Source organism: Dipodomys merriami, unplaced genomic scaffold (genome assembly GCF_024711535.1).
Source record: "Dipodomys merriami isolate MVZ:Mamm:240054 unplaced genomic scaffold, mDipMer1.0.p SCAF_8, whole genome shotgun sequence".
NCBI lineage: Eukaryota > Metazoa > Chordata > Mammalia > Rodentia > Heteromyidae > Dipodomys > Dipodomys merriami.
Window position 1 is genome coordinate 4,487,980 of NW_027206401.1, and position 23,145 is coordinate 4,511,124.

The 23,145-nt window shown below is 41.7% G+C and overlaps 1 protein-coding gene across 3 annotated transcripts in view; it reads left to right on the forward strand.

Moving 5' to 3' along the window:
• Prkn (parkin RBR E3 ubiquitin protein ligase) overlaps nt 1–23,145 on the forward strand; it is a 978,959-nt gene that overhangs the window by 583,509 nt on the left and 372,305 nt on the right. The window lies entirely within an intron of this gene.

Sequence of the window (23,145 nt, forward strand, 5' to 3'; positions counted from 1 at the left end):
GAGTGATTTTAAATGCCTTTAGTTCCAAAGAGGCTTTTTTTGGTGAAAGCAGTAAAACATACTTCCTTATCCCAGAGGTCCCTGTTGTTGTACCAGGGAAGAAAAAAAAAAGTAATCTGTAATTGTAATGACAGAAAATGTGCTCCGGGAAATTTGGTAGCTAGAGGGCTGTATTTCAGGTGGTCTGTGATTTAGGAGAATATATCTCTGCTTCCCTTCTTTCCGATGCCCTCTTGCTTTAGTGAAGACATTATGTTGGTAGCAAGAAATTTTAACTGAAAACCTGGACCAAAATGACAGTGCTTCCTGCCTGTTAGAGCAAGAATTGTCCTTCTTCCTTCCACTATTCTTTCCTGTCCTCCACCTCCAGTCTCTCTATCAGAATCTCCACTGACCTGTCAGTTTGGCCCTGTCCATCACCATATTCCATGGCCACACCTGGAACTGTGAATGTGTTGTGTGGCCTGTGCAGGGCGAGGCCAGTGCATTTGTTAAATATAATCAGCCTCAGAGATGGGACATGCGTGCGCCTGCATTGTGCAGGGACCAGGACCGCACCTTCTCCTTCCACATGCAATGTTCACCATCTAAATTCTGCACAGCCACCCTTAGTCCTTTATGCGACCAATTATCTAAGGTGACAATGAACTAATCACCATGAAGTCGATTTCATTCATCTTTATTGAAGTATCTAGCACAAAGAGCCGCAGAAGCTAAAACTGGGAGAACAGGTGAGGCATGAGATAGGTCTTGCATGCTGTGCGTTATCTGTGTCTTTATATGTTCTCTGAAATCTTTCCATCAGCCCCTGCTATTCGCTTAAAAAATGCAAATTTTCTTTCCTAGTGTGTGGGCTCGTTTTTATATTGAAAAATTTCAACATAAAGAGTAAATACAGATAATCTACACACACATTACCATAGATCTCTATCAGAAGGATAATACTGAGAAAGAAAAGCAGATTATGGAGAACTAAATTCAACAGGACAGCATTTATATAAGTCTAAAGCACAAAGCATACTGAGTGTACACACAGAGGCATGTAAACACAGTACAAACACAGACAAGGAAAATAGCAGTAAAATAAAAAGTAATCAAAGGATATTGGTACTTTTTCAAAGTCAAGAATGATCTCTTTGGGCTGGGAACGTGGCTCAGTGGTAGAGCGCTTGCCTAGCATGCCTGAGGCCCTGGGTTCGATTCCTCAGCACCACATAAGCAAAAAATAAAAAAAGCCGGAAGTGGCGCTGTGGCTCAAGTGGTAGAGCGCTAGCCTTGAGCTGAAGAGCTGAGGGACAGTGCCCAGGCCCAGAGTTCAGGCCCCACGACTGGACCCCCCCCCCTAAAAAAAAGAATGATCTCTTTATTCTGGCTTCTTTAAATTATTTAAAAGTATAAGCTTTTTTAAAGAATAAAGTCACCAATCACATATAAACATAAAATGAATGCATGTCCAAGACTACCTAACTTGTTCAATTTTTCAGAAACCAATAAGATTATAGAAATCAGTTCACAGGAAATTCTAAAAAGGAGGTCAATTCTCAGAAATGCTGAGATGAATTTGGTCACACATGCAAAGCTGGCTGATTTATAGGGAAGTGAGTCACTCACATTTCTAAGTGACAAAATGTTTTTTTTAACTCTATTAATACAGAATGGGTGGTGCACATCTGTAGACTCAGACAACACAAAATGTGCTCAACTAGCCTATATTACAATAGCGTACCTAATAATTCTTTTTTTCTCCTTACAAGTTACTATCTTCACAAATTTTTCTTTTTCCACTCTGTACATAGAATGGTCTCAACAATTGTTGATGATCATAAAAGAAAGCTGGTCCATTAGGCTGGTCCTGAGGGGGTGGCGTAGTTCATTTGCTCTATAGCCTCATTGACTTCACTTGTAAAGTTACTGAGGTCACGAAGTTCTTCCTGGTGGAAGTTGTCATAAGATATTCTCTCAGAGGGTATTAAGAGCCTCTCATTGCTCTTCTGTGACTTCCAAACTGACCTCAAGTCTTGTTCTACAAGCTACAAATCTGGTAAGTTCCTCTGCAGAAATCCTAAAAATTTGTGGGGGTCCCTTTCAGTTTATCCCGTCACATTCCTGTTCCCTGCGGTTGCCAGTGAACATAAGCAAAATGAATCATAATTTTCTTAATTATTATCACTTTATTGTTGTTGTTTTATTCTTTTAGGGGCAGGAACCTGGGTTGGAACTCAAGGCCTCATGTTTGCTTTACTTATTTGCTGGGCTGGCACATTACCACTGAGCCGTACCTCCAGCCTTGCTTTTTCCTGGTTATTTTGGAGATTGAGTGTCTCTGATCTTTCTGCCTGGGCTTTGAACTCCATCCTCCTGAGTAACTAGTACTACAAATGTGAGCTACCTCCACCACCGTGCAGCCTCAACCTTTGTTCTTTAAGGAAGATGGTCAGAACTGACTAAATAGGAAACATTCTAAACTACTTTCAGACTGACCTTGATGGCTTGATTAATTTGTCCAGTGTTCTTCTGTTGTATCTTGCTAGGATGTCAGTAAGAATCAGTTTTAAGGTATTTCCTTTTAGTATAGAAAAGTAAAGTCTACTAGATTTTTGTACATAACCCAAAAGGTTAAAAGAAAGGGAAGGAGCTTTACCATAATACAGAAAATGGAATGTTATGATCGATTTTGTAAGCAAGTAAAAAAATAAAATATGAATCTATTCCAAGCTAAGTAACTAATTATTCTGCAGAATCCTGGATTATCAGCCTCATTTCATTACAAGAGTCCTGGAACCCTGATTCCATCCATTTTGAATCTTAAACAGCATTTAGCTGAGCATTTTTAGCTTGGAATCCTGCACACAGTAATTTTTTGAAATACCGATGGTTAAGAGCCCCTGCTATGGTATTCCATCAGAAATCTCAGAGACTCTTCTTTCTTGAAGATACAAGCAGTGGTCATCAAGTTAGGGCAGAGCCTTAGGAAAATACCAGAATTCTCTGTGGATTACAAAGCCATCCTTATTACTGTAATCTAAACTGGCGCCACAGAAAATCCCCTGCTCATGAGCTGGCCGGCATGCTCGCACGCTCGTGAGAGTGCTGGCTTCAGAGAGGTAGTGTGACTTCTGCAGGGACCGTCCACGACTGCATAGCTTCCAAAATACACTAACGGTTCACACACACGACCCGCAGAGCGGCGTCTTCCCACACGACTCTTCAGTAATAACAGAGCAAGCGGACACAAGTATTTCCAGCGCCTTCGTATTTCTAAGATAAAAGAACAGCTTGGAGATTTTCCAAGGCCCTTTAGGAAATCTCAAAAGATAGGTGTTAAATTTTGCTTTTCTTTCTGAATTCAAGGTCTAATTTTGGGGAGGTTAAATCAAGAGTTGTCAGAGCAGATTTGGTTAGCATGGATGAGTGAGAAAAAAAGCTTCCTTCACAGATAAGTAACATATATTCAAAATATAAGCAGAATGTAAAGGCAACTTTAGTTCTTTCTTTTATATATATATATATATATATATATATATATATATATATATATGTTTTTTATTGTGAAAATACTGTACAGAGAGGTTACAGTTACGTGAGCAAGGTAATGAGTACATTCCTTATGAAGCATTGTTGCCCCTTCCTTTGTTTCTCCCCTACCATCCCTTCCCTCCCACCTCCACCACTACACTCTACACTCTACACACACACACACACATGCACACGCACACGCACACACACACACACACACACTCCTAAATAGTAAAGTTTGTTTTTCAACATAGTGTCTTGTAACCCTATTTAAACAATTTGTTTTTTTCCCTTCCCCTCCCCAAATTATACCAACATCAAATACAGTGAGAACAGGGGTTATTCTATGGGGGAGAGACATACAAAACAACAAAAAAATCACATGATACCTTATAAATATGTTAGAAAAAATTGCAAGAAATAAAAAAAACACTTGTGTCCCTATCTTGGGGTTCATTTTGCTTAACTTTATCTTATCTGGTCATATGTATATAGCTTTTGACCTTTTCTACTTGTCCTAGGCATATACTAGTTATTGCAAATAAGGGAAACCATGGGACCTATGTTTCTTTGGAGCTGGCTTACTTCACTTAATATAATTTTTTCCAAGTCTTTCCTAACAAATGGGGCAATGTCATTCTTTCTGATGGAGGCATAGAATTCCATTGTATATATATACCACATTTTCTTGATCCATTCATCTACTGAGGGGCATCTGGGTTGGTTCCATATCTTAGCTATAGTAAATAATGCTGCAATAAACATAGTCTTGCTTGTGATCATTTGGGTAAATGCCCCAAAGTGGGATTGCTGGATCATAGAGGAGCTCTGTGTGGAATCTTTTGAGGAACCTCCATACTGCTTTCTAAAGTGGTTGAACAAGTTTACACTCCCACCAACAATGCAGTAAGGGTCCCTTCTGGCCACATCCCCTCTAGCATGTTGTTATTAGAGTTCTTGATTATAGCCATTCTAACTGGGGTGAGGTGGAATCTCAATATTGATTTGCATTTCTTTTATAGCTAGTGAGGTTGAGCATTTCTTCATTTATCTATTGGCCATTCTTATTTCCTCTTCAGAGATGTTTCTCTTTAAGTCTTTAGCCTGCTTATTTATTGGGCAGTTGTTTCTTGAGGATTTGTTGTTGGGGAATTTAATTTTTTGAGTTCCAAGTATATTTTAGGCATGAGACCCTTGTCTGTTGTATGGGTAATGAAGATCTTCTCCCAATCCGTGGGCTTTCTATTGATCTTGCTAGCTATGTGCTTTGCCATGTAGAAGCTCTGCAATTTCATGCAATCCCGTTTGTCCAACCTTCCTTTGATCTGTTGTGTTTCTGGGTCTCTATTAAGAAAATTTTGGCCTGTGCCAAGGAGACCTAGGGTTTCTCCTATTCCATCCTGTAATGTTTTCAGGGTGTCTGCTTTGACTCCAAGGTCTTTGGTCCATTTGGAGTTGATTCTTTTTTTAATTTTTTATTATTGTCAAGGTGATGTACAGAGGGGTTACAATTACATAACTAAGGTAATAAGAACATCTCTGGTCAAACTTATTACCCCTTCCCTCATTTTTCTCCAACTTTCCCTCCTTCCACCCCCAAGTTGTACAAATAATTGCCAACATATTGTCTTGTGTATATTGCTGTTGTATTGGTTCCCCTCTTTCTTAAATGATAAATGCTTATTTTTCTCTCTATAATCAAGGACGTAGTAAGAGGCATCCTAAGACATAGACAATTGTCTTCATGAGACACAAAATCACTGCTCTGTGGTCAGATCAGACAGAAGGTAAAGGATAGGCATCTGTGGCATACATTTCCTCACGTGAGTGAGGGCGCTGTAGCGAGGGATTTCCTTTGTAAATGAGAGCATTATGCTGTAGCAAGCCCTATCTAGTAAACCAATGAGGCACGTCCATCAAGATAGAGTGATCTTTGCTGATAATTAATATGTCTTCCAGCTTTTTCTTAGCTATACATATAACCCAAGTAAAAGAAAATAAATAAAATTCACCCTCCAAATGTGGACCTTCATTGTGCCCTGATATGATGTGGAACAGATGAACAGGGTCGGGGGAAGCATGGTGCAAAGATACTTGGGGGAGGGGGAGGGTGGTCCCTGAAATTTTTGAGAGTTCATTGCAATAGATTCACCTTCGTCACTATTTTCTAATACTTTAATGAATATGTTTTTACTTTTTTCTCTTTCAGTTTTTAAAAGAGGACATTGATAGTTATCCTGTATAAACAGGATCTTCAGATTCAGTAATTTTTCCATTCTTTTTGTTAGTGCTGACGTGTGAACTCAGGGTCTTGGCGCTTGCCAGATGTATGCTCTACAACTTGAGCTAACCCTCCAGCCCATGCATTTTAAAGAGTTCACAGAACGGAGAAACCAAAGGCTTGAGAATCATTGTTTTACATAAAATTGGGCTTTGTTCTTGGGTTTGGGGAACATACACAGTGTATTTCCCTGTTAGTATTTCTGAAAATATGAAAAAACTAGTTCACACAATTCTTTGGGGAGGAAATAATCTGAGGACTTGTCATACAGAAGCATTTTAGCAGACAAAGCTCACGGACAAAGGGTGATTTTTTAAATAACCACACACATCCTTTTTATGCTTTTGTAAAGTGGCAAAAATGAACATGGTCACTGACAGACCGCCAAGGTGTGGCCTCTTCCTGGTGTGTACAAATAGAAAGGATACCTGCTTCAACTTAGGCCTAGTAAGTGCACTGTCTCACTCTGAAGTCTTCTGGGTACCTCGTCACCTCTCATCGACTTCATAGTTGCTCCAAGTCCTAAGTTACGTAAAGCTCTTATAAATCATCTTTGTGTATTCTATAAAACACAATTACAGTTGATATGAAAAGTATGCCAGAAAAATGATTCAGTGAACACAAACTTTTGTTTTTCACTCATGAACATTATGTAAGTGTGCTATTAGCCTATTTGTGTAAGTTTAGGAAACACAAACCCACATAAAACATCATGTATGCTTAGTTTATAATTAACAATGATACATTGAGAAAATACATAGCTGTACTTTTTACAGCAAAATGATTTACCTTGTGTGAACTTTGGTTTCTAAAATATTTATGAGATTTTATAAGCACAAAGTTGAATCTAACACATTTATATTGTTGAGGTTAATTTATTTTCTGCATATATTAGCAATTTCAACTTATAGAAGCACTTAATTTTTTTTCTTTTTAAACATCAAAACAGAGCTCCTGGAGATGGCTTCAGCTAATTTATAGGTACACTCGAGAAATAGCCAACCGTCTCAGGTGTGTACAACTAGAAATGGAGGCCTTTCTTCATTGCTAACACCCAGACACCATGAGCATCGACTTCCATTTCAGATTTGCTGGGCCAAATATAAAGAGGGGGCCACCCCACCCCACCCCACCTGCAGTGGGCACACAAAGCTTGATGGATTTAGGATGAAAATAGACAAAATGCCAAACACAGAACATCATCTTTGCCCTCTGTCACCCACAGAGATGGTGCCATCCCTCTACGGGAGCGAGGTGGCAGGGCCCGGCTCCCGTCCGTAGCTGTGGATGTGTAGGACTGTGCCAGTAGCCATTCACAACATGGCTGGAAACGAAAACACAGACTCTGAAAGAGGAAAAAGAACCAGAGAAAATACATGGGCAAAGCTAACCTCCTGTTGTCCTTGAGATTTCACTTTGGAAGGCAGGACGTTAGGCCAGGCTCTCGCTCCCTGGTGGGGTCCACCACGCCTGTCACTGGACTTCGTCTCCATAACTATTCAGATAATTTCATCTTAAATGTGATGACATTGTGATTCCCAAACAAATATAACAATTGAACAGACGACAGAGATTCGCTCATTAATGAATGAAAGAACCAGTAAACTATTTTTTAAAAAAGCAAATCAAAATAACAAGCCATGCATACCAATCAGCATACACTGAAACGAACTGGTAGACAGATGCAACATTGGCACCTTTGGGCTAAGGACAGACCAAATGGATTGTATCTCCACCAGACAAAATTCAGAATCGAGTCCTTGCCTAACCAGCCAGTCCTCTCTGAACCATGGGAATTCTTTTGGAGTATGAGCCTTCAGCTCATGAAAGTATTTTCCATCTGGTAGACTTCATGAGACATTTCTCTGTCTACTCTCTCTACTCTGCAGATATTCCTGAGAGATTCCATGTTCTTCCTATTTTTCTTCTGGCCAGAGCAGATCTCTTTTCAATCTCCCACTGTGATAGGCTATTCGTTGGCACTTTAAAAGCATCTGTAGGCTTTTAAAGGGAATCATTTTACTAAGAGAAACTTAAAGATGCTTTCCACTGTTTGTCTGAACTCCTAGATAGCTTACCATAAAGGATGGATTATTTTCCTTTCTGTTCCATGCTCTGCAATTTCTTATTAGTAGCAAGTGAAATCAGTTAATCCTCTAAATCCTTCTCTAATATTCTATCCAACTGTGTCTGCTGAAATCTTTTTGCCTTCCTTCCCGAGTGAGGGAGTGTAAGTCATCTGCAAGAGGGGCCGGGGCAGAGTTCAAAGCTGGCGTACTGGCCGGCGAGCTGAGGCTCTGGGTTTGAGGAATAAACAGTAACTAGTCATGGTCAGTACTTTACTAATCACAAAATACTATCAAACCTAGTGTTTCTTTTTGAAATTCCGAGTTTCTTCCAAAATGGTACTTGTCAACCTGGCCTTGATGAAAAGGAAAAGATGGCCATAACTTTGTTAGAACAGCTTGGGCTAGACTTACACGTGCTCGAGAGCAAGGAGATGCTTATCCCCTGTTGATAGTGGCGGGCTGGAGTCCACTCGGGACAGTGGGATGGAGCCTCCGTGTGGCCGCTGTGTGTCAGGGAAGGCGAAGCAGAGCGGGCCTGGCCTCAGGCCACAGGGAAAGGCAGAACACGTTTCTTCGTTCACCGCGTCGTCATCGTGTTGATAATCTTTAGCTGTCTTAACAAGTTAGCACCACATGAGTGACTTAGAGAACCTGAGTGAATTACTCTGTAGTTCTGTGGATCAGAAGTGTGCAAACCCAGGTGTCGGCAGAGCTCTGTTCCTTCCTGGTGGCTCTTCTGGAGAACAGTCCCAGCCTGGTGGCATCTCTAGAGGTTGCCAGCATCCCGTGGTTTGGCCACTGTTCATCTTCAAAGGCAACGGTGGCTGATGCAGCCCGCCTCCCCGTGCCTCCCTCCGGAGCTCCCCCTGCTGCTTCCCACAGGATTATGTGGTGCCACTTGGATAATCCAGGGTACCCAAGGTTGGTGGTCAGCAGTCTTAATTCTAGCTACATCTTTAATCCCTTCTGTCTCTAAAGGAATATATTTGCAGGTGTCTGGGACATGCACATACCTGGGAATAGTATTTCGCAATGGTGATATGGTTTTTAAAGATTATTGTGCAGTATGTATGAGTTCCCCTCTGTGCAGGAACTTTAGCCTAACTATGAGAAAAATGGGAGAACACATTCTACTTTCTCCTAAACTGTTATTCTTATATAGATAGCTAAATAAGTATTTAATTCATTATGACCACAGCTTCTTGTTCAGTCCACATTTGAAAAACAATATTTTTTTCATTTTTCTTGGCATATAATACATCATTCCTAATGTATTACTCTAGGCACTTTCTGGAAACTATTATTATATACAATATGAAGTCACACTTTATTTCATTTCATTAATAAAATATTAACTTGTAAAGTTGGTTAGGATAGGAGGTAATGTGGCTATCCTTTCTCTGGCCTAATTCCATCCACATCGATGGATGGTAACTAAATACCAGCAAGTTGGGAGCTGCCCAGTTCACACAACGTGTCTTCAGGTTAGGATTAGAACCCATACTTTCTGAGCCCCAGACTGGCTCACCATTTCACTTCTGCTTTGTGCAGAAAGACCTAGCTGCGTCCCTATAGATCTCCCAGGTGACTGAAAGTGCAGTTTGCCTAAGGCAAAGGAAACAACATCCTTGTGTAGTCAGTCACAAAAACGGAAGCTGTCAGGTGCTCTTCTCTCTCATAAATAGAGGCTTGGAGTCATTTTAGAGGCAAAATTTACATACCACAGAATGAACCATTTTAGAACTAAGAATCCAGTAGCACTGAGCACACTCCCAGTGTTGTGTGCCCATGTCACCTTACTTTCAACATACTGTCAGTGCTTACAAAGACAGCCCAGACCTGTGAAGCGGGCATTCCCTCTCTGTCTTCCCAGGCTCTGGCCATCTGGGACCTGACTTTCTGCCTCTGCAGATTTGAATGTTCTGGATACTTTATCAGATCAGTCCCTGTTGCCACACACACATCAGTATATTGTTATTGTAAGCCCAGATAATATTTCAAGTGCACATAGGTACCACACTTGGATTATCCGTTCATCTGTGAATGGAAATTTGCACCCTTTTTTAGATATTATAAATACTGCAGTTATAAATTTTGATATTGAACTAATGTGTTTGGTTCCTTATTTTTATTCCTTTTGGGAGTATATGTAGGAGTGGGATTGCTGGGGCACATAATAATTCTACATTTAGGGACCTTTTGAGGAACTTTAGCCCATTCCTCATGTTAGATACAAGACCAAATTTTAAGGAACTCCTGCCAGGAGCCAGTGGCTCCTGCCTGTAATCCTAGCTACTCAGAAGGCTGAGATCTGAGGATCATGGTTTGAAGCCAGCCCAGGCAGAAAAGTCCCTGTGAAACTCTCATCTCCACACATGGCTATTCCCCCGTCCCTCTTGACTGACCTCACCCCACATCCATGAGGAATGAGGTAGCATCATAGTCATTGATAAATTCACTTACCATGAAATGTGTAATAGTCCCTGTAAAAGCAGGGACTTTGTTAAGCTAAGAAACATGAAATCTCCCGCCTCTTCTCATCCACAGGATGCGTCACACAGGGAATTAGCATGATTTGTTTTTCAAAGCTCTGCTCTTTCTCTCCTGGCACCTGGCACTCTTAAACATTGTAAGTTACTGACATTTTCCCTGTCTTCCAAATATTAATGCTAACTGTCTCTGTCACCGTGTGTTACCATAACAAAATAGTAGGTGGTTTATAAACAATGAAACTTATTTCTGACAGTTCCATAGGCTGGAAGCCAAGGTCGCAGAGCCCGCGTGGTGGTTCCCCATGAGAGCTGTCTGCCTGCTCTGCTGTCTTGTATCTGCACCCAGCAGAAGCAGCGCACGAATCTCACTCTTGGGGGCTCCTTCTTCACAGTCCAACCATGTCCAAAGACCCCACCTTCTGACACTGCCCTCGTGGGCATGCACTACCCAAATACCTTTGTCCCTAACAGCAAACTCTCCTAAATGCAGCTCCATTCATTCTTTCCTTAATGATGATTTACAGATAGCTCTTCTTTTCCTTTTCTTAATAATTGTTCAAGAACTTCATCACCTACTTTAAAATAACTTCATCAGTAACCGTTATTGAGATGCTTACTATTATTTATTTTTATAATGTGATTTCAAATTCTATTTACTGATTTCCATTACAGAGAAAAGTTTGTTAATATTCTCAAAAACATATACTTTGTAATGTAAGATTTAAAATACGTCTATTCTACGTTAAAACTTGCCATGTTTCCCTTAGGCATTCTCTGCACTCCATTTGATTAACAAAAGTAGAGTCTATTAGCACCTTCTCTTTTATTAGTGTTACCTGTCTTTCCTTCTATAATAGTTGTAAATTTTATTCATCTTACCACTTACATTAATGTATTTTCTTTATTCTTCCTGATTCTCTAGCATTTTTCAATTTCAATTTGTGTGCTTTATTTTCCTATATGTCAGATTTCACTGTGATGTCTTCCCAGTTTTTATTGAGACACTTTGTATTCCTCTTCTAATGTATGTGGTTACAAGTAGGTTTGGAGAATTCATTCACTTCTTATAAAATGTGACTGCCAGATGGAGACGGAAATTTTTCAAATAGTGGTTAATAGTCATTAGCACATTATAAAACAATTCCTATATATGTATATATCTTGGATTTAACGTATGCTATTTACCAACACAAAATAAAATTTTAACTTTTCTGCCTGCCAGTTATTCAATGACAGGTGGACTTTAGAATAAGTTGATGTATATCAGAGGCTTGTATATGAGAATATGGAAATTGTCTTTTGAAGAGGAACAGAAGGTTGGAGCTAAGATGTCAGCTCTTCCTGCTCCTGGTGTTAACTGCTATGGTCTGCTTGGAGAAGAAGATTCTCCATCACATTCCTATAGAACAGTTACTTTTGAGCAATTTCTAAAATAGACAGCATTATTTAGCTCCCATTGCATGACTGATTAGCTGAGTGGGTTAGAGAAGCTATTGGTTACTCTCAGCCCCCTTCTCTTCATTTCAAATAGGAAAAACGCAAATCTCAGATTGGTTTTTCTTTCTCTTAAAGTTGTGAGGAGAAAATGAGATCTACAGAATACCACACACACAGTTCCTGGCACAAAGTAAATGATTGAGAAGGTAATGTAACTGCATCATTCCATCATCACCCATATCATCAGCAAGCAAAGAAAGAACATAATGACATAATGCTTATTCTTCTCTCCAACTGAGTTGCCTCAAATACCTTCTAAGAGGATTTAAAAGTCTGGGAAGGACTCTTAAAGTGTGTGAGTGTTTTTAATCATATGTTAGTGCTTTGATGGTAAGTCACTACATCTTAGACTAAGGAAAAGGAAACTGGTTCTTTCTTCGGATATCAATCTGTAAATAAATAGGGGTTTCTAAAGATATTTTTGAACAGCATTTCCCTAAAGTCAAACACATGCTATTCTATTCAAATAGAGACAGCGTAGCTTCATCTTAGGTCACCACGGAAACCACCACATGTTTAAACGCTGCTGGATATAAATTTATGTGGTTTTGCTGCATTAATCATTTAGTATGGAAAATTTCTTGTAGATACAAAATTTTCATTTTGGTCCTTCTCCTTTGGGTTCACTGTCTTTTCCTCTGTGGGATGTGACACTAGATATTACAGATGGGACCAGAACACTGGGCTTGCACAGTTTACCTTTCACAGAAATAGATGGGCCCATCTTCTCACTTGTTAACTGTTTTCAAATGCAAATCTAGTTGGGTACCAGGTACCTATAACTCAAGCTGCTCAAAAGGCTGAGATAAGAGGATCATGGTCCAAAGCCACTATGCACAGGAATGTTTGTGAGACTCTTGTCTTCAATTCATCACCAAAAGGCTAGAAATAGAGCTAAGATTCAAGTAGCAGAACACCACCATTTGGGGAAAAAGCAAAAGGAGAGCACTCCTGGCCCTGAGTTCAGTCCTAGTACTGGTACTCCAAGGGAAAAAAAAATAAGCACACTTAATGTTTGTGAAAAACTTCTCAGTAGAATGAATTTTGAATCCCTCATTTTCTTTTAGATCTTAAAAATTAGCATACTTGAGATTTCACCCTAAACGCAAATGGCTTTTCCTTCTTGGCTTTCTCTGAAGAATGAGGCTTGTATTCCGCACTAAACCTGTCTGGACTTGCCCTGAAGAATCAATTGCCAGCCTCGTTTGGGAAGATCATTTTGGCCATCTGACTATGAAATTCATTCTGACTTTTGAATTCCTAAATTCCACCCCTGGATTCAGAGTGTTTACGGAAATCTTTCTATGTGTCAGATACTTGAACTGCTAGGCCTATGGAGTGAGTAAGTCAGATTGAATCCCAAATCAGGAGGAAACACGCTTTTCAAAAAGAGTTGCAGTAAGCTATGACGGTGATTTTAGGGGGACAGGGACAAGGTAACTGAGTACAGGCCTTCCTGCCTGAGGACCACAGAAGCCTTGTAGGGGAAGTCTGTAGGCAGGGCTGCGTGGGCAGGGGCGGGGCGGTGGTAGGAGGGCGCCCCCGCTGCTGGGTGCTCTCTATCTCTTGATACTGCCCTCTGCGCTCCGCTGAGCTATAGAGAGGTTAAGTCCTCTATGGAACCGTGGCATGGAGTGGCAGAAAGTAGACTTGAATCCAGACCATCGCAAGTACGCCGGAGACCTGAAGCCAGCTGTGTTCTAGGATTCCTGAAAGGAAAGCTCAGAATCCCCTCCCCTGTTTCTAGGAGAAAGGTACTGTGCTTAGTTCATAATCGTGGTGCGCTGGTTTATTTATTTTCTTAAAGTAAACGTACTGAGATTTGTGAACTTATACCAGAGCTCCCAATTAGAAGTTTATGGCTTAAGGAATTCCAATAGTTTCAGTGAGATATAAGTTACTCATGCAGATCACACAGTTGATCATTTCTAATAACAACATGCACTTATATGCATTACATGTCCATTGTGCCCCGAGTCAGGTGAGGGTGACTCTTCTAGAATACCTCCATCACCAAGACATGTCCTGCTGGTATCTGAGACCCCTTCCTACCTTCAGCCCCGGGCAACCACAGATCCTCCCTCTGCTTACCAACAGCTGGGCTTTCTAATAACAATGTCACATAAACAGAATCAGGCAATATGTCCTCTTCTATTTGGCTTCTTTAGTGTAATCTTGAGAATTTTGAAAAATAATTATTGCATGTAGAAGTCTTCTTGGCAAGCAAACATCCCCGTGTGGATGTGTCCTACGTTTATGCACACACCAGGGACGGGCATTTGTATTGTTATGAGCTGTGCTGTGAACATTCTGTACAAATCTGTGTGAGGAACTACACTTTTCATTTTTCTCCGCTGATAGCTAGGGCAGGAATTGCTGCGCCTGACATAGGCTCCTATGTTAGTGTATGTTCTAAGTGTTAGGAAATTCCCTTTAGGTTTCCAAGTGACTTTATAATTTTATACGAGGTGATACTGAGAGATGGGTTCTAGTTTTTCTACATTCTCAGCAAGATTGGGTAAAGCAATCCATCTGTATCTCTACATGGATGTAAAATAGTTTGCTATTAGAGTTTTACTTTGCATTTTTCTGTCTGCCAGTCATGAAGCCTCTTCACATGCTTATTAATCAGTTGGCATATATCTTTTTCTTTGGGGCTATACTGGAATTTTTGAACTCAAGACCTCCTGCTTGCATTATTCACCATAGCTAAGATATGGAACCAACCCGGACGTCCCTCAGTAGATGAATGGATCAAGAAATTGTTTTATATATATATATATATATATATGAATTCTATGCCTTCATCAGAAAGAATGACACTGCCCCTTTTGTTAGGAAATGGAAAGACTTGGAAAAAATTATATTGAGTGAAGTAAGCCAGGCCCAAAGAAACATAGGTCCCATGGTTTCCCTTATATGGAATAACTAGTATATTCTTACTAGACAAGCAGAAAAGGTCAAAAGCTATTTACTTTTGACCATATAAGACAATGCTAAGTGAAGTGAACCCCAAGATAGGGACACAGACGTTTTTTTTCTTTATCACTGTTGTTTTTAATGTACTATATGATTTTTTTTTCTTTTGTATGTTCTTCCCCTATGGTATAACCCTGTTTTCACTGCATTTGATGTCAGTGCCCTGCATCTTGTATATACACTTCTCTAATTTGGGAAGGGGAAGGGAAATAACAAAATCCTGAAAGAAGGATACAGGTTGACCCATTGTAACAATGAGGTGTACATGACACTATGTTGAAAACAAACTTTACAACTTGGGGTGGGGTGGGGGTGGGGGGAGGGAGGAGTTGGGGAGGTCTTGCTTTCTGCCTGGATCTTGGTTGTATATTTTAGGTTTCCCACTGCAGTGGGAATGACAGGCTTACATTACACACCCGCACCCTGCATCTTTCCTCTGAGGTGGAGCCGCATGGCCTGTCCTGCCCGTGCTGGTTTGGAACCAGGATCTCCCACATTGCTAGAGGGGGCCGGGCATTGCTGTGCCCAGCTACGGGTGGAGGAAGGGTCTTGAAAACTTTTCTACTGAAGCTGGCCTGGAACTCTGATCCTCCCGTTCTCAGTTCCCAAGTCACTGGGATTGCAGGTGTGAGCTCTGCTGCCCAGCTAGTTCTGTATGTTTGGATATTCAAGTTCATTGCCTAATTATAGCATGGTATTTACTGTGCCATTCTCTGGTATATCTGTAGTACACATACAAATTAGGTTGTCTTTCCTTAGAAGCAGAGGAATCTACTCCACTGAGCTCTGAACGCCTCTCTGTGGGGTACAAATATAAGGCATCATGGTCACAAAAGCTGAGAGAGATTTATATAAAATGCCATGTTGTGCATAGAAAATAAAAGTCTAAATACAGCTTTTGGAATCAAAACCATTATTGTTCTCCCATTTGGCTCGCTATTTTATGGTATGTATTTGTTGATGCTCCATGAGTTACCAAGCATAAAAGCCACGACTCTCAAAAGAGATCAGGCTAGCTCTCCTGCAAGTAAGTACTTAGTATTAATTATGATTAAAACAATAACTCTTTAAGAAAGCATCAGTAACTCAGATTAATCAACTGCTTTCCAGGCAGGCACTTCCTGGGCTCCCGAGGGTCTTCATCAGGGAAGTGTGGTAATGATTCTGTTTTGCACAATGCTATTGTTTCCGCAGTAAATATGTGAATTGATTACCCAGGAGTCCTGGCCAGGCGGGATGTACTGTTGTTTGGCTTTATTCTTTATTATGTTAGGAGTCCCTCACAGCAGGGGGCTGCTATCCACTACAGGGTCACCTTGGGACTTCTAATGTGGAAATCTAAATGAATCCTTTGTTGCTCTAAATTACAAACAGAACCACAGCAGCCTGCTTCCACGTTTATAAATGTGTATGTCCTCCCCACCAATGAAATTATGGTGAAGGGTGGATCAAAGTGAATTAGCACCTGTGACAGAAATTGATAGGTCATTCTGCACTGTGATTTTATCCCCCTTTCTTCTGAGTGGTAGGGAAGCGTCAAAACCTGCATCTAGCGCTCTGCACCCGTCCTGGTGAACAGCAATTCAGATGTGGAAATGAGTCACATGCTGCATGGTTTCTGGGCAGCAGGACACAAATTGAAAAGCTAAATTTTTACAATCAGAAAGAGTTCTACTGAATGTAGTCTCTGACTATTGCTTAGTAAATTTGTGGCTATGGTAACATGCTCTTCTACAGCTAAATGTGGCCAAAATGTGCTGCCTGTGTGTGTCTTAGGTTTTCATACTGGCATCTGAAGCCAGAAGTTCTGATGATTTATTCACGTGGTCTTATAATTTTCCTTGTCTTGTGTATGGTAAGAATTCCATTATACCCTATTATTTTCATTAGGAAACAGGGCTGAGAATGTATTTACTCAAGTGGCATTTCCACCACAAATATAAATACCAGAGTGGCTTTTACCATACTATGAATTTTTAATTAAAAAGGTAAAATCGAAAGTATGTGGCAGAAGCTTGAAGTGAAAACTGAAAAAACCTAAAATACTGACATGAATTATAGGGTGATATCATTCAGCAAGAAAGGAAATGAAACATGCCAAAGGAAAAAATAGCTTAAAAATTTGAAAATGGAAATGAAGAAAACAAAAAAAAAAGCAGAGGAAATAGCAAAGAAGAGAGAAGAAGCAGTAAATAAATGATTAGAGAGAAGGAGGGAAGTCTGGAGGGGCCGGGCTGCTCGCCCTGACCGGACCCTGCAGGCTGCTGACTGCTCTCACCCCACCAGCCACCGAGACACACAGGGAATCCTGTCAGCCCTAGATGAGAATGTTTTCTCAGATCAGATGCTACGTGTTTTTCTTATTTGTTTCTCTTTAACTGAGCTGTGATGTTTACCTTTTGGCAATATAAATCTGTACTTATGGGATGATAGTGCAATTGAAAGTATTTTCCATTATTTATAGGCAGGAGTTGCTATTTCAAATAGCCCCATCTTCATTTTCTCATCAGATTTTTCTCAAGTGACTTTCCCCCTGTAAACTCTCCAGTGTTCGTTTGTCTCCTTGAGGCCGAAAGCAGTCATCCATTTGCTTCTGGTCCAGCCAGGCGTCTCCAGCTCCTCTCCCCTGCCTGTCCTCGGTCCTCCCTCCCCTTGCCTTTGCTCCTGTCCCCTCCCCCTCTCCTCCATTCCTCCTCTTTTTCTTTCCTTTTTTCCCTTTTCTGTCCTGCCTCTGACCAATTAGGGATAATGTTTTTCTTATCCCTAGTAAACATGTTACTATTTTCTTTAGCAGGTGATAAAGCTGGAAACAAATTTGTCTATGGTTGCTTAGTCATAACTTTGTTACAACATTCAGCAGTGATTTTACTTCCAACTTGTCCTGAATACTCATTGTCCAACTTAATGGGGACATTCTTTTGCTTGCCCATTCTTCCCTTTTGTCTCTGTATTCATATTTTGAATGGGGAGAAGATGTTTGTCTGGATGTTTTCCAGTCATCCTGGGAAGTTTTCCAGATGAAAATGCTAAAGGAGATGACCCGCCGGTCCTTTAAGCTTGAGTATACATCCTGCCGCAGAGCGCCACAGCTGACTGGCGTATCTTCCGACATGGCGTGGTGTGGGTAATGGAATGGTTCAGTTCTGTAAGACGTTCGAGGCCTGCTTGCCTCACCCATGCTTTGGGTCTGGTCTGTCACACATGCACAACAGCAGTCAATCCTCGTTCTTGTACTTGCGAAGAAGGACAGCACAGCAGATACTAAGAGACCTAACACTTTGATATGAACGCTTCCAGGTTTTGATAGAAATTGAAAAATCTATGTTTGCTTTCAAGCCTTTAAAATGTGACAGAGCAAATACGTTGGAGTGAAACCTGACACCCAGTGTGATTCTGTGGGAACACCAAATAATAAGAATAAGATGTCATGCTACAAAATACCTCTCAGTTTCAGGAAAGTTGATTTATAAAGGTCAGAAGCCCATTTGGAGCTGACCTAACAGTCCGTGGACTCTTGGAGTGTTCTCTGGGCCGAGGTTGTACCCCTGAACCTGGAGCCTGGCAGTCCAGAGGGCCACGGCCCCCCTGAGCCCCCCTGGGAGAACCCGTTGCTCCTCGGGTTTATTACTGGGGAGACAGGGCTGAGAGAAGTCTTCTCTCTCCTGCCGAGAACGGCGGCCACAGGTGCTGGTCGTCACGAGTGACAGCATCCCTGGCTAGTTGAGGAAACGTTCTCTTCACCTTTGTCTAGAGAAGCCCCGCCATCTCCCAAGTCTTCTCGTGATCGCTCCGACCCTGAGTGAGGGAGAGTGTGTGTGTGGTGTGTGACACGCCACTGCATGCTCACACAGGACGTTGCCCCTGCAGGGAGTGGCAAAGCAAAGGACCTGCATGCACTTAACTCCTTTTCTTAGGAAACATCACACGTATTGTGTTGACAGGACTGCAGTGCAGCGCTGCAGAGGTAAGACTGGGCCTCCTCTCCCCTGCCTTGGCATCCCCAGCCCTCAGAGGTAATCACCATCCACATCGTCTGCATGGACTTACAGGTACACATGCCAACCAGCTAATACATGCGTGCTCCTCCTCCTTCATAAAGGGTTACGAGTAGAATCTTACAGTACATTTTGTTCTGTGACTTGTAGGTTTTTCACTTTACCAATATCCAGACATCATCTTAGCTCACAATATATAATGCTAGCTTAATGTAAATAGCTGCCCAGTATTATTATGTACATGAACCTTAACTTAGGCGATAAGATTCTTATGGATAGATATGCTCACATTTCCAACTTAGTTCCGTTATCCACATAGTTCTGTTATTGAGCCTCCTTGCCCAGGTCTTAGTCCTCCTGGACTGCCATAGAATAGCATGGACTGTGTGGGCTGAAGAATAGAAATGCATCTTTCGAAGTCTGAGCTCAGCATGCCCACAGATTGAAAGCTTACTGAGGGTTCCTCCTGGTTTGTGGGCAGCTGCTTCCTAGTTGTTAACCTCCTGTGGTGGGAGAGAAGAGACAGAGACAAAGAGGGAGGAACAAAGGACAGGAAAGACCTCAAGTGAACTCTGGCCTCTCTTTCTCCTCCCATGACACAAATTGATGGGGTACACTAACAGTCAGATTGTAACAATGTGTGCATCTTTACATTCTCGAGTAAATCTCTATATGAGATGTTGTTAGAGGTTATGTTGCTGATCAATAATGTGCACATTGTGTTCCCTTTATGAGCTTGGATAAAAGGCTGCCAACAGGTAGCTCCTGAGCATCCCTAGCATCCTACCTTCAGCTCCATTCTGCTCATCACTAAGCTTTTCCTTTTATTTCTTCACTCTGATCATTTAAATCTTTTGCAATCAAATAAATACTCTCACCCCACTGAATATATTTCAGTTGATTATCAACCACTCACATTAAATCATTGTTCTTTTTTATACTACTGTTTTAGGCAATACAGAGGATTGAACTGGGAGCTTTATTCTTACTAGTCAGAAAGCTCTACTACTTGAGTCATGCCTCGATTTTGGTTGTCAGTGCCAGCATTTTTGTTATTTTTGAGGTAGTCTTGCTTTATGATCCCCCTACTTTCCTTGTACCTCTGGGTGAGAGGGACAGAGCCCTGCACCCAGCGTTGTACTTCTCTGCCACTAGCCCGAGGCTTGCCATTTTCTTCCAGATGATGGAATATACTGCCTTGTAGTTTCTGAAACTAAGGTTGGATACTAACATCATTTTGAGCTTTCCAGTACTACTTGGGAGAATCCATTACAATAAGTCTTAGTTTATAATGTTTTTCTCTTTCTATATTCTTGTTAACCAAAGCAAATGGTCCTTTGATTTGCATATCTAATAATTGATGGCTTAAGAGATACACTTTCAAGTTTGTTTTTAATACATTTTGTCCAACATATATGACTGAGCTCATCTTTTTTGTTTTTTTCCTACTTATTTTCTCTTTGAAGAGATTTTTTTTTGTGACAGCTATATAAAATCTAAATTTTAAATTAAACTCTTAGGCTTTTTTAATCACTCCAAACAGAAGAATGAAATAAAAATATAGAACAAAATGCTTTTAAACTCCCTTAAATAATTTAGGGCCATTCTTTTTGTCATCAAGTAAAATTCAGTACCTCCATGGAGATAGTTGATTTGTTCAATAGCAGAAGGTGCTATAGAGGAAGCCCCTTCCCCAATGACCAGCAGTCTGGAAGGGGAGGGACGAACTGAAGATGTGGTGGGCTTGTACAAACAGAACCCCAGCTATAGATGCAGTGATTCTCTTAGACTAGGACTTCTGTATCTGTGGTCTCTTAGCCATTAATCAGCACCAGAAGCTCTCAGGTGCTTAACAGGTATTTAATGTTTTAGAAGCAAATTGATTAAATGAAGGTGCTCTCCCATAATTCACAAATGATAAATTCCAAGCTTGGCTGTTGTAGAAATCCTTCATGTTCTAATAATCCCAAAGCTCTTAAAGATGTTCTCCCACTGAAGGACTGGTGTGACTCTTTTAATCTCAGCAAAGGGACTTGGAACTATATAGACTGGGCTAGTTCATATTCTGTGTCACTTGAGTGTTACTATTTACAGATAAATTATTCACAAATAAATCAATAGCACAAAGTTTATTTTAAGCAATCAAATCAAGATGAAAATATGAACATATATACCACCAGAATTATGAACAGTAGTTTAGAATAACTTAGCAAATGCAAATAGTGAGCAAAATTCCTATGCAAATATAGAGCATGTTATATGTGTGTAAAGATTAGGGGTTTGCAAGTGTGGTTATTTGGCAGAAATATTTTTAACTGTATATAGCCATTAAGATACTATTTCCTTCTATAATGAGTAGTCTGTGTTCTAGTCTTCAGTATCATTACTTCTTTCAAATTGTGGCAAAGCCCTTAATGCTTTTGCCTCATTTTTAGTCAAAGCACAGTGAAGTGTCTTTTAAGCCGGTGAATTTCTTCCAGAACCAGCACAAAATAATCCTCTCAAAAGTGAAATAGAAGAGTTCAGTCTATCAAGACAAGGAAAAGCACAAAATGATAGCAGTAGTACTTGAAATGATGTACCTCAGAGGAAAACTGTTCCCCAAAAAGTTGTAAAAAAAAATCAGAAAATTAAGATCGAAAGAAGCCACTGGAAATACTATCCTCTAGCCAGGGGAACTGGGATGGGGTTGGAGCACCGTGCCTTCCACCTGTCCCTGGGTGCCAGGAGCCCAGCCTGGTCCCGCCAGCCCTACCCGGCCTCTCTGTGCCCCAGACAGGCCTCGCTGCTGGGGCTCTGCTCCTGATGTGATGTGGGCTAACACCCTAAGGTCCACCAAGTTCACCCGTCCTCAAGTGGTTAATAAGTACGCAAACAAGGAAGGCAGGCCACTTCCAGGCCTGAAAGACCAGAGATCTTTCCCTCCGATGCACCATTTCAGACAATATTTATTTCGTGATTTGGGTTCCAACAAAAGACACGGGAAGTCAACAGAATGGAGTGATTGCAAGGGGGTGGGTGAGACCTGACATTGCACTCTTTGAGAATCCAGGTTCAATCCCAACATCAAAGAAACCAGAGGCTTCTGCAGGAAGATTCCAGAAGACAACGTGGGTGCAGACTTGTAAAGGGAATCCACCTTGGAACCGTCAAGTGGTGGGGCGGTGCGGCGGAGGGAGCAGGGGCTTGGCTGCAGAAGACTCGTGCGCTCGTCCTGCCAACAAGGAGAAAGAGGCACCCTGATGCCCAGCAGAGGCGCACCGAGGCTGGAGGCCAGGGGTGAGGATCCAGGTGCGAGGCTGATGCCTCCCTGGACCGCATGGCAAGACCCTGTTGCAGCTACATTCAAAGGAAGGAGGAGAAGGCAAAGAGGGAAGGAGCAAGCTCTGCGGTCCCTTCTCCGCTCCGCTCCCTCGCTCCTCCTGGCCTTCACCGTTAAGGACGTGTCTGTTCAGTTCTGGGTGCTCAGCTCCTTTCACAGTGAGCCTGGAACTATGCTCTTCAATAAGCTTTGCCAGGAACAAAACGTGCACCGCTGTTCCCTGCCTCACCCTTGGTCTCTAAGCCGCAGCAGACGTGTGAACTGACCCTGGGAGGCCTCCTCCCCTCCCATCAGAGGCTGCTAGCGGCAGACGGCTTCCCCTCGGCCATCATCCTTCCTTTCTGTGACTTAACAAAACTTACTCTGCTTCTTGGGTCAGGACATTTCATTTCATGACTCAGTAGCGACTTTCATCCAATGGTCAGTTTAACCCGCTAGCGCTTTGAGGAAAGCAAAAGAGCCTTGCCCGGCACCCACTGCCTCTTCTTCCTACGATATAAACACCTCTCCCACCGGGCTCCCGGGAAGGAAAGCACACCATTGGCTCCAGAGCCCGTGCAGATGAACTCGGGTCCCACCTGCTCCCCACACCTCCACTGGTCCCCACTGGAGCCAGCTTCCTTTCCCTGTGCTGGACTGCTGCCTACATCCACCTCCACGCTCGGGGGCAGGGGGGGGCGGGGGTAGAGGGTGTTATTTGTCCATTAACAGTTCTGTCCATTAAACGTTTGGCTTCCAGGGTAGAGATGGGCGGGATGGTCAGGGCTGTCCTGAGCCCCGCGTCTCAGTTTCCCCCATGTCAGAAGTACATGCATGTCCACGGCTCCAGGCCGCTTCTGCATACAGGCATCATTGCCTTATGTCCTATACATATACAGCACTCAGGCCATCCTCACGTATTCAGGCTAGAAATGCTACTTAATCGTGAATTCTAAAAGCAGCCAACTCTCAAGGTTCAGCCTGATGTCACATTTGAAAACTGGTCCCTCTTGGG